The following is a 16,158-nucleotide window of genomic DNA, read 5'->3' as shown; positions in this document are numbered from 1 at the left end:
GATGCTTGGTATAAAGGATACATCATCAACAGCCTGCCAACGATTACACATATGTCAGACATAGCTATTTCCAGTACACATGATTCATTTTCCATCTATTTAAGAATTCTCTGTTAGAAATATATGTTTTGCAGTGTTTCATATTCTCCAAATTGAAATTCAGCACTTGGGACAAACAACCATTTACTGAGTTTTATCGTCATTATATCTCACTAAGGCTACAAAAAGACAACACCAACATCTTGCGTCAAACCGTACTTTACACAAAAGTCGACGCTTCTACCTCTGTCTTATCGCTTGAGTTCCATCTGCAACTGGAGGTCTTGGAATTGGAAATTTGTGGTAAGGCGTTATGTTACCAAACTGCTGAGATCATCGGTCCCGAAGCTTACACACTACTTAATCTAACTTAAACTAACGTACCTTAAGGACGACACACACACACACACACCCATGCCCGAGGGAGGACTCGAACCACCGACGGGGGCAACCGCGTGGATCGTGACAAGACGCCCTAGACCTTGCGGCAACCCGCGCGGCTAACTGGAGGTCTGACAAACCAGTTTTGTTAGTTTAATTGGATATATATGTTTCAAAGAAACGGGCCTGTTATAGACGCAAATCATTGACATTTAGGAACTTTACAGTACAGCTGTGAATAGTGTTTTCAAATTCAAAAAGTTTCTATTGAGGGACACGCATAGGGGCGCATATACGAATACAGACTCATGAGAAAATCTTCCATATCATGGGCAGAATTCGAACTCATGACTTTCAGAAAAGCTTCTTAGTGTCTTGACCCACTCATCCACCTCAGGCCGGAGTGATGTAGGCTCACGGACTGAATTAAAGTGGTAATTAGTTATGAATAAGGTGCGTGCACTTGTTCCGTCCATTTTTCTGATATGACCGTCCTCTAATTGTGAGTTATTTGACCAGAAAATCCCATAGATGGCATCAGTGTTCAGTGAGAGGGACACCTAGGGCGTCAGTATTTCGGTTCCTGCGCATCCAGTTTGAGCAACATGGCGTCAGTCGCCTGTTTTGTGTTTTTCAAGTAACGTCTTCTTGCTTTTCTGCATCCAGTTTTCTTTGGTATAAGCACGTTTCTGAAATACTTTTTTGTGAAAACAATCATTCTCTATTAAGTTTTTAATGCTCATTCGATTGATGTGCTTGATGGTGTATCTTTTGCCAGTTTTTCATAATCAATATTTGCAAAAGCTTGTCTGATGCTGATATGGCCACCAGGTGGCCATATCCAGTGAACCAGCAATTTAAACCTTACAGCACTTTATTTTTTTCTCCTGTCAAAATTACTAACCAAAAATCTTTTTTTTCAGACATAAAATTTGTCACAATGTAAAGAAGAGTGGATTATGGATTGATGATGCATGTCCAAGGCAGTGAGCGGTGTGGAGAGTGGAAATTTCTTAGTTCAAGGGCAAGCAAGAAATTCTGCGCATCTAGACGTACTCTATGCCGTTATCTGGAGAAAGATGTCCCGTTAAAGAAGTCAAATCAGGGTGGAAAACTCACATTAACAACTGAGAAATGAAAAAGGCTATGCCAGAGAATTTTCCGCATGTCTTCTGTATTTCTTCGAGGCTGTGCTAGAGTTATGCTGTATTTTGCTTGTGGTGTTTCACAATGCGCAATAAGAAGTGTCTGCATTTAAGAACACTAGGAAGGGGAGATAGAGAGAGAGAGAGAGAGAGAGAGAGAGAGAGAGAGAGAGAAACAGCAACTTGTAAAAATAAGCAGTGGATTTCTATTAGTCAGGTGCCACATAAAATATATTTCTCCTCTCATGGAACTATTCTGGACCAAATGGTAACATTTTTCTAAAACTATGTGCTTGCCGAGTCGTATTGGATTGGTGAGATTTCTTAGGCCCTGGTACTGAAATGCGTAGCAGAGTGGCACTCGCAGTTAGGATGATGTGGGTCAGATTACATACTTTTAATGGACTGTAATCGATTCATGACCAGATTTAGAGGGACTGTATATGTTCACCAAACAGACTTTTCATTTTATACGCTTTTCAAACTGAACGTTATGGAGCGGGTCTTTATGAGACTGTGCTGACCGCCTCATGCATCTCATGTAACCTTAATCAGTTTTTCCTGAATAATATCTTCGTAGTCTTCAGATAAAATAATAACTATAAAGCTAAATGAAACCTCATTTATTTATTTCATATTCATTCCTTTCATCAATTTAATTGCAATAAACACAGTTCATTCGAAGATGGTGGTAGTGAACAGCAACGAAGCCTTCTATCCACGCTTTATGTAGAAGTAATTAAATAAATATTGTTGTACTTTTGATTCAATTCTAGGTTCAGTCAGAAACGTCTCTGATTAAAGCAGTAATTCAGATGGCAAGAATTCCTTGAATTAGTAGCTGATTTTCAGATCACAGTAGGTATGTTTGCCTCAAGATCTTCAGGAAAGCAAATACTTCGCCACCTGACACTATGTTTTGTCTAGAGCAGGCTGGTTTTTGTGATAATGTTACATTAACAGGCCACTACAAAGGTGTTTGGTAAATCTGTGAATGAAGGAATGCAAGATATTATATACATATCTTGTGATCAGGTGAAAACTAGATGTTATTTGTGGGTTACGGACTAGGGTTCCGTACAAAGAAAGCTAGTCAATGACCAATATTAAAACGTGTCAGATGTAAAAATATTCCGCAGCGTTTAAGTATATGTGTCTGTACCAAGCCATGCCTGGGTATAGTCAGACTGCGTAATATTGTTTAAGGGCTTATTCATTTTGGTAAAGAGATAAGCCTTATGCGCAATTTAGTGACCACTGAAAGTGGCAGCATAAATCACTTAAAACAGGTTACAGACACCGTACAACGCAGCGACTGAGAAGTGTTTATCGCGTTTATCGTTGCCCCTCCATATACTTCATGTGTCCGCGTGTGTGGTAGGAGGCCGATTTTGTTCCCCTTTTACACTATTCATTTAAGGATTTTCATTACTGTGTAAAATATTTTATTTATTGGTATTAGTACTTGCTGTTTATATTATAGGTATCGGTTAAGATGACAAGTTGAGAGCTCCTAGCAGTACACACAACGTATCCATATTTATCACTAGTATTTCACTAAGGTAACACACACTGAGTTTTTTCACAGACCTTGTTTTGGAAAGATTGCCATGTACATGTTCACATTTGTAGGTACGATACTGGACTCTTAAGTCCGTTTTGAAGTACAAACGTAGTTTGTTATTACAAACTAGTTGCTTCATAATCTGGCGGGAATCAATGAATTTTTATCCAGAAACCCGTTATATGTAGACGGTTATACCATGAAATTGTGTTAATTTTAAATGAGGTATTTGTGAGTTGGAAGACCGTAGTAATCATTTACCAGTTTGTATTTCTTATATGCAGCTAGTTTGTTAGTATGTTGTTTCTTCATGCATCATTTCTGTAGTATCAGCGCCTTTTGTTGTTGACATATATTTACCATTGAAGATAATTTTGAAGACGTTTCCGCTACGGTCGCAGGTTCGAATCCTGCCTGGGGCATGGATGTGTGTGATGTCTTTAGGTTAGTTAGGTTTAAGTAGTTCAAAGTTCTATGGGACTGATGACCTTAGAAGTTAAATCCCATAGTGCTCAGAGCCATTTGAACCATTTGAAGAGGTTTCGATATTTATAAAAATATCCTCTTCAGAACGAGTGGGCCTAAAAATGTATATAAATAAGTACAAACTATTTTTACATATATAAAAAATTAATGATAGAGAAATATTTGTCAGTTAGGTGCACTCACTTGTTATAATTATATGGTGGTAAATTACACTTGCTGGAGCCGAGCGGTTCTTATCACATATAAAATTTATGTAAAAACCAGAAGCATCACATGCCATAGCATAAGACAGCGGTCAGATTACATTCATCGTACGTCGGAATAAATGCACAAATGTATTCGCCCACTCGTAAAGTATCTCGTCTACATAAAATTATAACAGTATTCCAAAGAATAAAATTTTTGTATGACGTAAGTATGCACCATGTCAGAGACAAACGCCAGCTGTTCAAAGGTACAGGCTCAAATGATAAGGAAAATTCAGGACGCAAAGGACACTAAATATACGCGAGGAAGAACCAATCCATGCCTGTGTTAAATAACAGCACTTTACATTAAAGTGTAATGGAAATTTCTTCAACAAGGTTATTAATATGCAATAATTTTACAGTTATATATTACGTGTAAAGTCTCTAATATATTTGCTAGCAGAGTAAGACTGTACGTAAACCCAGCGTGCACAAGCTTGAGTTCTGTTTACAAAGGACCAGTGTTACAAATGCATGGGAGCTAAAACAACATCACTAAAAAGAGAAACTTCCGCTTAATACTGCGGAAGCTTAAGCGATAAGGAAAAACTGGAATGCAGCGGGTGCTACATAGATGCGCGTATGTGCTGTGTACTGGCGTTAAATAACGTAATTTTACATTATACGAAAATTACAATCTCTTATAGAAGGCCAGTAATAAATGCATTAATTTTAGAGTTATACATTAAGTATAAAATTATCTGTAAAACATTTATGTAGCAGAGTGATACTGTATGTAAGTGTAGTGTGCAAAAAGATAACAATAGTATTACAAAAAAATTACTTCTGTTGCAAAAGGGTGGAGGAAAGAGTAAAATGGCCGGCCGAAGTGGCCGTGCGGTTAAAGGCGCTGCAGTCTGGAACCGCAAGACCGCTACGGTCGCAGGTTCGAATCCTGCCTCGGGCATGGATGTTTGTGATGTCCTTAGGTTAGTTAGGTTTAACTAGTTCTAAGTTCTAGGGGACTAATGACCTCAGCGGTTGAGTCCCATAGGACTCAGAGCCATTTTTGAAAGAGTAAAATGGATGCTGTTACATCACATCATGTCAAATGAGGACCTTTTGATCGACTGTACGGAGGCTACCGCAGAAAAAATGTAAAGTGTCTTGCAGCAGAAAAAATATAAACTATATTACAAAATACAATTTTGTAAAATACCAACTGTAAGAACATGTGCTGAAATGCCACGAAAAATAAAACCCAGTTACATGAAGATTAAGTAGCTCAACAGTAGGGAGGCTATATTTTGAGGAAGAAGGCACATTCACCGATGTTCGCGGCGATCAATAAACACATATTATGTGGTAGTCAGCAGCGGTTTAAAGCCATTAAGAAAGTGCTTACTTGCGAGTTGCGACCGATCGTTCAAAATGTTACCGTCTCTCTTAGCAAGATGTTCATAAATTTTAGGTTTTTCTAATAAATCTAATTTTCAGTCTTTATTTTCTTATGTAAAGTTATAGTTTCTTCTAATTTCCTCAGCGAATGGCAGGAAATAAATAAATGTTCAGCAAAAGAAGAAATAAGAACATTTCCCCCTTTCTTGCCCAATAAGTGCTCCTTATATCTGGCTTTGACTCTACCAGTCTGCCCTAAATAATAGCTAAAGCAATCTCTACAGACGATTTTGTAGAAGCCTAAATTTATGAAAGGATCTTGTTCTGGTTTCAAAATACGTACTAAATTTTTCTTCTGACTATTGTTAGTAGAGAAGGTAACTTTACAACTGTATTTTCTAGTCAGAAAGAGGCCAATCCTGTATGACATTTTATCTAAAAATAGTATTGAAATGAACTTGCCATTTTCCTCTTGATGACTCTTCGTTTGTTGTCACCTGGTGTTGAAAACGTTTTTGTCATTTTGTTACTAAGTATCTGGTCGATTACGTCTTGTTTATAACTATTATTGCTAGCAATAATCTTCATGAATTGATTCCTTTCTGAAAATCATATGAGGAAAGTAGTGCTGTTAAAGTATGATTTATTGCTGAATGAAGAAAACAACTTTATGATCCTGTAGTTCGGGAGAATGTGCTGGAATAATATTGTCAGAGTAGTTTGTTTTACGATGAAAATCGTAAGTGACGCCACCACGCTGTGTGCGAAATTTCAGTTCAAGGAAATTTGTCACCGTCCTCATTTTGAATTTCTTTTGTAGAAATCTAATGGAAGCCGTTAAATGTAATAAATAGTAAATGTAATTCTTGGTCAAAGGTCAAAGCATTGTACATACGTATCACCGTTGAAAGTAAAATACTTGTATTTGGGCACTACCTTTAAGAACCCCATCATTTCTATAATTTGCATCTCAGTTGACGTTTTATGCGGTAATAGGTTCTTTTCAATGATTTTAAGTGTCACGTCAATAGCAACGTTAGTGTGCTGGCTTGTAATTTCAGAGGACAACAACCTAGCATGTGGAGTGCACTTGAGTTTTCATTTTACTAATCGGATCTTGCCTATTTTTAACGGAAAAATTACTCTCAGAAGTAAAAATATTCTTGAGTTTACCTTTTAAATGCCTAGCTAGATTGTGGTGAGCACTCCATATATCATTTACGACCGAGCGGATCCAATGCTAGTTCTTGTGAAGCTTAAACTGGCATCTTAGAACTGGAGGCTTTGAATTCTTATTAAGTCACCATTTATTCTGAAATTTCCTGAAAGAGTTTTCAGTATTATTTAAACAGTTTAGAATTCCTTTTTGCAGGTTAGTGGTGCGATATGTGCTGATTTCGGTGATGCCATTTTCCTCAAAAAATTTTAACGTTTTATCTACATACGAATTTTCATAGGCTTCAGTTATTATTTTACAATTTAAGATTAATATTATTAATCACTATGTTTTCTTTAGTGCAAATGGTACTCACAACCGCCATTCCTTTCTCTTAGATTTTGTTACATTCATGAGCTATTCTAACTTGTTAGGCCTTATCTACTTTAGCACTGTCGAGACCAATTTTAAGGTCAAACAGAAATTCGACTACTGTTGTAGAGTCACTAGATCTAGGGGTTACATTGTACTTTAAACAGTGCCAAATTCCAACAATATCACATCATACAATCATGTTAACATTTTCTAAAACAAACATGCCATCGGACAGTTAGTGATGCCGGTAGCCTAACAACTATAATGTTCTACCACGTGGTTGGCTCCCCACGGACGAAAGACACGGAAAGTAAGGAAAATTTACGAGAAGGCAAGGCTCTAAATATTTAGAAAGGTGAAAGCTTATACAGGCACAGCTGAAGGCAAATAGACATTCATACAGAAGCGAGTGCTCACTTCTTATCGACACCTTTGTGTGGCGCTCTTCCGGCGGATCCAAGTCTGCTATAGAAATTTACTAAGTGAAACATCTGCCAAAGCTTTGCATTCCTTGCTGTGACAAGGCAAAGCAATCTTTCAGATTTGAAAAGCGAGACCAAAAGCTAACAGCTCTCCCCTCGCCAAGTAACAACGCGCCACGCGGTCCGTCTAACTCACCCTTCTTCGACTGAAGCACAGCAGTGGACGCATCCCGTACCGGCGGCAGACTGCCTCCCGCTTCTCCAGCCTCTTCCACGCTCCGCGTGGACCGGAAAACCTCAAGATGCCATTTCCGCCACCAACCTAACGCAGGTGGATTTCTCACAAGTAGCGGAAACCTCTTTGCCGACTTGACCACTACGAGAGTTGGCTATTCTGTGCAACTGCTGCTGAATCTGTACGACTATCGCAGACTTTCTGCAGCAGACTACGCCATCGTCTAGCAACGTGACACACAACCACATTCATTCAATCACACTACTATGAGGGTAAAGAGAATAGAGGAACAAGGAAAAGAAAGAGAAATGGTAATGAAAATGGGCTACCGGACTAATGAAAGGTGGCTACAGGACCCTTTCAAGGTATAGATAGGACTTTTTGGAAATAATGAAGAACGAAGGGAGATCTCCGAGAAGTAAAGAAAGTTTTGTTTGCAACATACTGCAGTAAAACAAACCCAGTCCTTTCCTTGTGTTATCCCACTATGTGTTTGTGTACCCTTGTGTATTTATGTTCTTCCTGTCTTTATACGTTTATCTGATAAGACTTATGTTGTAGAATTTTTCTAATACTCAGCTACATGAACTATGATGAGGAATACTGTTATACTCAAATATAATTTGCATTAATAATATGTTATTTACTTTGTAAAGATATTAGACATTATTAATTCTGTTCTGTTTTAATGCTCATGTGTGAAGTTGATGTTTCAATAAGTATTCTGATCTTTGATGCATTTACTTATGTCATAATTCCTGTAACACTGATGTATATGTTTATTTCTATTCTTTTGTAAAGCCCCTATTACTACAAATGTTATCTGTATTATTATGTTTTTAATGATGTATTTTGTACTGTTGTTATTGTATTCTTATGTTATAAAATTGTAATTGATATCAGTTCATCGTATTATTAACTTGTAAGTTACATTTCACTGCAAGCGTTTCTGTTGGTCATCGTATATGGACAATATGTGAGAAGTAGGGACTGTTAGTGTTTGCACGTGTGTTAATAATTCAGCAAGGGACTGGATAACAGCATTGCTGGTTCTAAGGACAATTCCAAAAACTCTGTGAGTTCACGAGTGGTGGTTATGGACTTGCTATATTATCCACAAGACTCTTCAATGGTGATTGTGCACCTGCACAGTCACAACAGATGGCTGCTGGCCATCTCTACAAGGACTACAGTGGGTCTGCATCTTTGATGACCCACCAATACGATTATTTCTACAAGGACTACAGTGGGTCTACACCTTTGCTGACTCACCAGTACCATTATTTCTACAAGGACTGCAGTGGGTCTGCACCTCTGGTGGCCCACCAATACCGTAATCTCTACCAGGACTACAGTGTGTCTGCTCTGTAATGACCTACCTACCAATACTCTTCAAAATTTCGACTGATTCTGCTGTGGGTTTGCTCTGTTGTGGACCAATACCTGTCTACATGTCAAGAGTCAGCACTGTCTTTCCGTTGGAAGGACAACACTACTTCTTCAAGATTGCATGGAAATCCACTACTTCCGTGTGCATTTTCTTTTACTGCTCAGACTTTGAGAAAAAAAAACACTGCAATTTTACTGTGATGGATGATCGGGACTGTCTTTATGGAGTGTGAGAAAATTTTATCTTTTGACCAACATTGTATCAATAAGTGTGTGCATTTGAGATCTTTGTTATTGTAATTATGAAAAATTTTATCAAATCATTATTGGCCACTGCTCAAAACCATTTGTAAAATTTATTGTGGGTAGCATGGGGGCTATGTAAGTAGGCTGCTTAGGTTTTCTTATTGGTAACGCCACGTAGCGCTCTGTATGAAAATCACTGGCTGTGCTGTGTGCAGTCTGTGGCTAGTTTGCATTGTTGTCTGCCATTGTAGTGTTGGGTAGCTGGATGTGAACAGCGCGTAGCGTTGCGCAGTTGGAGGTGAGCCGCCAGCAGTGGTGGATGTGGGGAGAGAGATGGTGGAGTTTTGAAATTTGTAAGACTGGATGTCATGAACTGCTATATACAGGGTGTTACAAAAAGGTACGGCCAAACTTTCAGGAAATATTCCTCACACACAAAGAAAGAAAATATGTTATGTGGACATGTGTCCGGAAACGCTTACTTTCCACGTTAGAGCTCATTTTATTACTTCTCTTCAAATCACATTCATCATGGAATGGAAACACACAGCAACAGAACGTACCAGCGTGACTTCAAACACTTTATTACAGTAAATGTTCAAAATGTCCTCCGTTAGCGAGGATACATGCATCCACCCTCCGTCGCATGGAATCCCTGATGCGCTGATGCAGCCCTGGAGAATGGCGTATTGTATCACAGCCGTCCACAATACGAGCACGAAGAGTCTCTAAAGTTGGTACCGGGGTTGCGTAGACAGGTGTTTTCAAATGCCCCCATAAATGAAAGTCAAGAGGGTTGAGGTTAGCAGAGCGTGGAGGCCATAAAATTGGTCCGCCTCTACCAATCCATCGGTCACCGAAGCTGTTGTTGAGAAGCGTACAAACACTTCGACTGAAATGTGCAGGAGCTCCATCGTGCATGAACCACATGTTGTGTCATACTTGTAAAGACACGTTCTAGGAGCACAGGTAGAGTATCCCATATGAAATAATGATAACGTGCTCTATTGAGCGTATGTGGAAGAACATACTGACGAAACTAAAATGAGCTCTAACATGGAAATTAAGTGTTTCCGGACACATGTCCACAAAACATCTTTTCTTTATTTGTGTGTAAGGAATGTTTCCTGAAAGTTTGGCCGTACCTTTTTGTAACACCCTGTAAATTATGACTATTAAGGTAAATACATTGTTTGTTCTCTATTAAAATCTTTCATTTGCTAATTATGCCTATCAGTAGTTAGTGCCATCAGTAGTTAGAATCTTTTATTTAGCTAGCAGTAGTGGCGCTCGCTATATTGCAGTAGTTCGAGTAACGAAGATTTTTGTGAGGTAAGTGATTTGGGAAAGGTATAGGTTAATGTTAGTCAGGGTCATTCTTTTGTAGGGATTATTGAAAGTCAGATTGCGTTGCGCTAAAAATATTGTGTGTCAGTTTAAGCACAGTCGTGTATAATTCTTCTAAGGGGACGTTTCAACTAAATCCAAATAGATCGATGTGCTGATCATTTAAACAAAATAAGTGCGAGGTGGTCTTGTTACACAATTGGAACGAAATCGACCCACAATTCTGGACTGCTTAGCACGCAGCCGGCTTGCTGTAGAACAAGAAAAATACGTAGAAAAACTATAGCTCAGCCAGTCTCCAGAAAGAGGTATTTGGAGAATTTAGATGACCTTCCAGAGGTGAGTAGCACGAAAATAAATAGCTGGCCTCGAGGAGTCACGGATACGATTGTAGAGACTGGGGCAGTGCGTTGCCAGTTGACAGTGATGCATGCAGCGTAATCTGAACTACAATATGTGGTGTAACGAGGGTGTGAATATGCAAATATTTTTATATGTGGTAGACGCATCAGTGTGCTGGTTGTTTGTCCTCTACGTCGGACAGTCTTCCCACAAACTCCGCCCGAATAGGCCTCGTAAGGCCAACGGTACCGACCGCCCGCCGTGTCATCCACTGCTGATAGGTGTCACTGGATGCGGATATGGAGAGGCATATGGTCAACACATCGCTCTATTGGCCGTTGTTAGTTGTCGTGACCGCAGCCGCAACTTCTCAATCAAGTATCTTCTCAATTGGCCTCACGAGGTATGTGTGCTCCCCTCCAGAGAACAGGGCTCGGCAGATTGGGGCGGTGACCCATCCAACTGCTAGCCAAGCGCAACACCACTTAACCTCGGTGGTCTGACGGTAGCCGTGTTACCACTAGTGCAAGGACGTTGGCCTTGCCACAGGGACCACACATAATTTACTACCTGATGTTTTGTGCACCGTCGTAACTGCACTACTAAGTGGGCCACGTCTGTCAGTATAGACTGAACATTTTGCTTCCAGGTTTCCATACTTCAGCATCTGACCTACTGCCCAGTGGAACGTAAATGTGCGATTTAGTTCTCTTTCTCGCATCAGTTTTAACTACTATAGCAGGCCATTTAAACTACTAGAAAATAGTTTTTTCATAGGTATTATTTCTCCTTTTACAACTATATAATTTCAAACAAAAATTGTATACAGAATACTGTCCCGCTTTGTTCTCTTCTTGCAGTCGGTTATGACAGAAAATAGGGAAGTTCTAATTATGGTTCATCATCTTATTTTCGGTACTAATACAGAATCTGAATCGTTTGAAACTTTGTGATACTACCCGTTCACAGGTTAAAACTGGGCGAAATACTGTCATTGAAGCAACAGATGCAGCAGTTGGAGAGGTCTCTCTCATATCCCGTATACCAATGATCCGAACAGGTTAACCCACTTATTTTAAGTGACTTCAGTTCCCAATCAGTGTTTTGTTTGCAATAACAATACACAAAACTCAAGGTCAGAGAGATGGGGGATGATGAAATGAGCAGAGAGGGGGCTTAGAAAATGGACATAGTGAGGGGGAGGATCAGATGGACAGAGAGAGAGGGGTCAGCCGGATATGGAAAAAGAGAGGGAGGAGGAGGAGGAAGTGTACAGAGAGAGGGGGTGGAGATGATTGAGAGAGAGGGTGGAGGAGGAGACGGCGGGGAGAGAGAGGGGGAGGAAGAGATGTTCAGAGAGATGGGGAGGAGAAGCAGCTTAGTTCAAATATCCAATTACAACATATATTTTGCCAATGTGAAGCACTGCTGTGTACGCTAGTCACGTAATAAAAACTACCGAAGTAGCCACGAGCATTCTGTCACGAAGCATACTTACTACAACTGGCTGACTCCACACAAGGCTGCTTCCAAGGTGATGGAAGCGAGCACATGTACAATAAGATAGCAGCAACTCCTGCGCTACTACCAGTAACGATGTAATACCGACTAAGAACTGTAAAAGGATGGGGGACTGATTCTGTTGAACAACAGAATGGACTAACGGAGTGGCTTCGCGTGGCTTTGTAAACTAGGACGCAGCAACATGTTATGCTCCCTCCGACTGGAAAACGTTCGTATAGTCAACTGTACAGATTAGATTAGATTAGATTAGTACTTGTTCCATAGATCATGAATACGACACTTCGTAATGATGTGGAACGTGTCAGGTTAATAAAAGGTGTGTATACAAGATATTACATTAGACAAAATATTACATGCACTCAATATTTTAAAAAAATTATTTATTTAATTATTTTTAATTTTTGTTTATTTTTTAAATTTTTTTATTTTTTTGTGGGATTGGGAAATTACGCACTTACTATATCCAAAAATTCATCTAATGAGTAGAATGAGTTGCCATTAGGAAATTCTTTTAATTTCCTTTTAAATGCCATATGGCTATCTGTCAGACTTTTGATGCTATTAGGTAAGTGACCAAAGACTTTTGTGGCAGCATAATTTACCCCCTTCTGAGCGAAAGTTAGATTTAGCCTTGAGTAGTGAAGATCATCCTTTCTCCTAGTGTTGTAGCCATGTACACTGCTATTACTTTTGAATTCGTTCGGATTGTTAATAACAAATTTCATAAGTGAATATATATATTGTGAGGCTACAGTGAAGATTTCTAGTTCATTAAATAAGTGTCTGCAGGATGATCTTGGATGAGCTCCAGCAATTATTCTGATTACACGCTTTTGTGCAATGAACACTCTTTTACTCAATGATGAGTTACCCCAGAATATGATGCATACAAAAGCAGAGAATGAAAATAGGCGTGGTAAGTTAATTTACTCAGATGCATATCGCCAAAATTTGGAATGATCTTAACAGCATAAGTAGCTGAACTCAAACGTTTCAGCAGATCCTCAGTGTGTTTTTTCCAGTTCAACCCCTCATCAGTGCATACACCTAGAAATTTTGAAAATTCTACCTTAGCTACCGATTTCTGATCGAAGTCTATATTTATTAACGGGGTCATTCGATTTACTGTGTGGAACTGTTTATACTATGTTTTGTCAAAGTTTAATGAGAGCCCATTTGCAGAGAACCATTTAATGATTTTCTGAAAAACATCGTTTACAATTTCACCAGTTAATTCTCGTCTGTCGGGTGTGATAGCTATACTTGTATCATCGGCAAAAAGTACCAGCTTTGCATCTTCGTGAATATAGAATGGCAAATCATTAATATATATTAAGAACAGCAGAGGACCCGAGACCGAACCTTGCGGCACCCCATTCTTGATTGTTCCCCAGTTTGAGAAATCACCAGTTTCTTACACACGGGACGTCAGAGGAAACAGGTCCCACTGACTCTGGCTCGCCTTCCAGGACGCTGGAGAAGCTAGGGCTTTGACACACCTCTATGTCTCCAGCCAAGGTTTGAAGATCACTGCCTTGAAATTCTACAGATTTATTCCATCTCGTAGCTATTCTACATTACATGCTCACTGAACATGAAAATCAATTCCCCCGACCCCTACTCCAGCATTCGATTTTCCTCTAATGAGGCAAGCATTCGGTGGTTTCATATCTCCGACGAATCTCCCCAATATGCGTACAGTGTTCGCTAGACTTCTTCTGCTCCTTGGCATCTGTCTACGTTACTAAGAAATTTTCATGTAGTTAATTTCCCAAAAAATATGAAGATGGCAAGAGACTCGTTGGAAGATGAGGTTTATAATAGGCAACACTAAAAGGACAAATAAAGGTAAGATATGTGGCAGCAACAATAATAAGTTTTGAGAACAGGGACAAGGAGGTTGTCATGGCGGCAGTTGTAATGATTGAAACCTTAGGGAGTTACACAGCAGACCCAAATAGCTTAAATAAGTACTAAATAGCTGTCTGTTTTTTTAATGAACTGCGCAGCATTTTACTGACAGAATATCCTTTAATAAACACACATCAAAAAAATGATTCTGCATCACCTCGGTTCCGATAGTTCCGGAACCTGTACAGAAAACTGGAATAGAGATCAACATAAACATCATTTCCACCCTTCTTATAGCTAATGAAAACCACACATTGCACGTTGTACTACCATACAGCGACACCTTCAGAGGTGGTGGTCTAGACTGCTGAACACACCGGTATCTCTAATACCCAGCAGCACGTCCTCTTTCATTGATGTATGCCTGTACTAGTCGTGGCATACTATTCACAAGTTCATCAAGGCACTGTTGGTACAGATTGTCCCACTCCACAACAGCGATTTGGCGTAGACTCCTCAGAGTGGTTGGTGGGTCACGTCGTCCATAAACAGCCCTTTTGAATCTAACCCAGGCATTTTCGATTGGGTTAATGTCTGGAGAACATGTTTGCCACTCTAGTCGACCGATATCGTCATCCTGAAGGAAGTCATTCACTAGATGAGCACGTTGGGGGCGCGAATTGTTGTCCATGAAGCAAATGCCTCGCCAATATGCAGCCGATATCGTTGCACTATCGGTCGGAGGATGGCATTCACGTATCGTACAGCCGTTACGGCGCCTTTCATGACCAACGGCGTACGTCGGCCTCACATAATGCCACCCCAAAACAGCAGGGAATCTCTACCTTGCTGCACTCTCCGGACAGTGTGTGTAAGGCGTCCATCCTAACCGGGTTGCCCCAAACACGTCTCCAACGATTGCCTGGTTGATGGCATATGATACACTCATCGGTGAAGAGAACGTGATGCCAATCCTGAGCAGTCTATTCGGCATGTTGTTAAGCCCATCTGTACCGCGCTGCATCGTGTCGTGGTTGCAAAGATGGACCTCGCCAAGGACGTCGGGAGTGAAGTTGCGCATCATGCAGCCTATTGTGCACAGTTTGAGCAGTAACACGACGTCTTGTGGCTGCACGAAAAGTATTATTCAACATTGTGGCGTTGCTGTCAGGGTTCCTCCAAGCTATAATCCGTAGGTAGCTGTCATCCACTGCAGTAATAGCCCTTGGGCGGCCTGAGCGAAGCATGTCATCGACAGTTTCTGTCTCTCTGTATCTCCTCCATGTCCGAACAACATCGCCTTGGTTCACTCCGAGACGCCTGGAGACTTCCCTTGTTGAGAGCCGTTCCTGACACAAAGTAACAACGCGGACGCGATCGAACCGCGGTACTGACCGTGTAGGCATGGTTGAACCACAGACAACACGAGCCGTGTACCTCCTTCCTGGTGAAATGACTGGAACTGATCTGCTGGCGGACCCCCTTCGTCTAATAGGCTCTGATCATGCATGGTTGTTTACATATTTGGGCGGGTTTAGTGACATCTCAGAACAGTCAAAGGGACTGTGTCTATGGTATAATGTCCACAGTCAACGTCTATCTTCAGGAGTTCTGGGAACCTGGGTAATGCAAAACTTTTTTTGATATGTGTGTTTAACAATCAGCATCAAAATGCAGCATCAGCCTTTGACACAGAATTCTTACTAACCTTTATAGTTCAGAACACAGACTATTGGCATGACTTGCAGTCATTTTTATACAGCCATTTAAACGGATCTTTGTACACTTATCTTTACGTGGAAGTAACAGTCATGCGGAAACGGGTCAGATGGGAAAAAATACGTATACGGTCATTATTTCAGAAGTGATCGGCCAAAGCAGTTAATACAGTTATCCTACAGCAAGAATAGATGGTTAATGCCTTTATGAAAAAAATGTTCGCGTTTTCTCACGGAACCATGCCGCGGCGTGCGCCTGTTCGTCCGGAGAAAGTCGACGGCTGCGAATGTTTTCCTCAGGGCTCCAAATTTACGAAAATCATACGAAAAATGTATGGAGTACGTGTATATG

The sequence above is a fragment of the Schistocerca serialis genome, chromosome 3 (assembly GCF_023864345.2).
Source record: "Schistocerca serialis cubense isolate TAMUIC-IGC-003099 chromosome 3, iqSchSeri2.2, whole genome shotgun sequence".
Taxonomy (NCBI): Eukaryota; Metazoa; Arthropoda; class Insecta; order Orthoptera; family Acrididae; genus Schistocerca; species Schistocerca serialis.
This window is presented reverse-complemented; position numbering follows the sequence as displayed.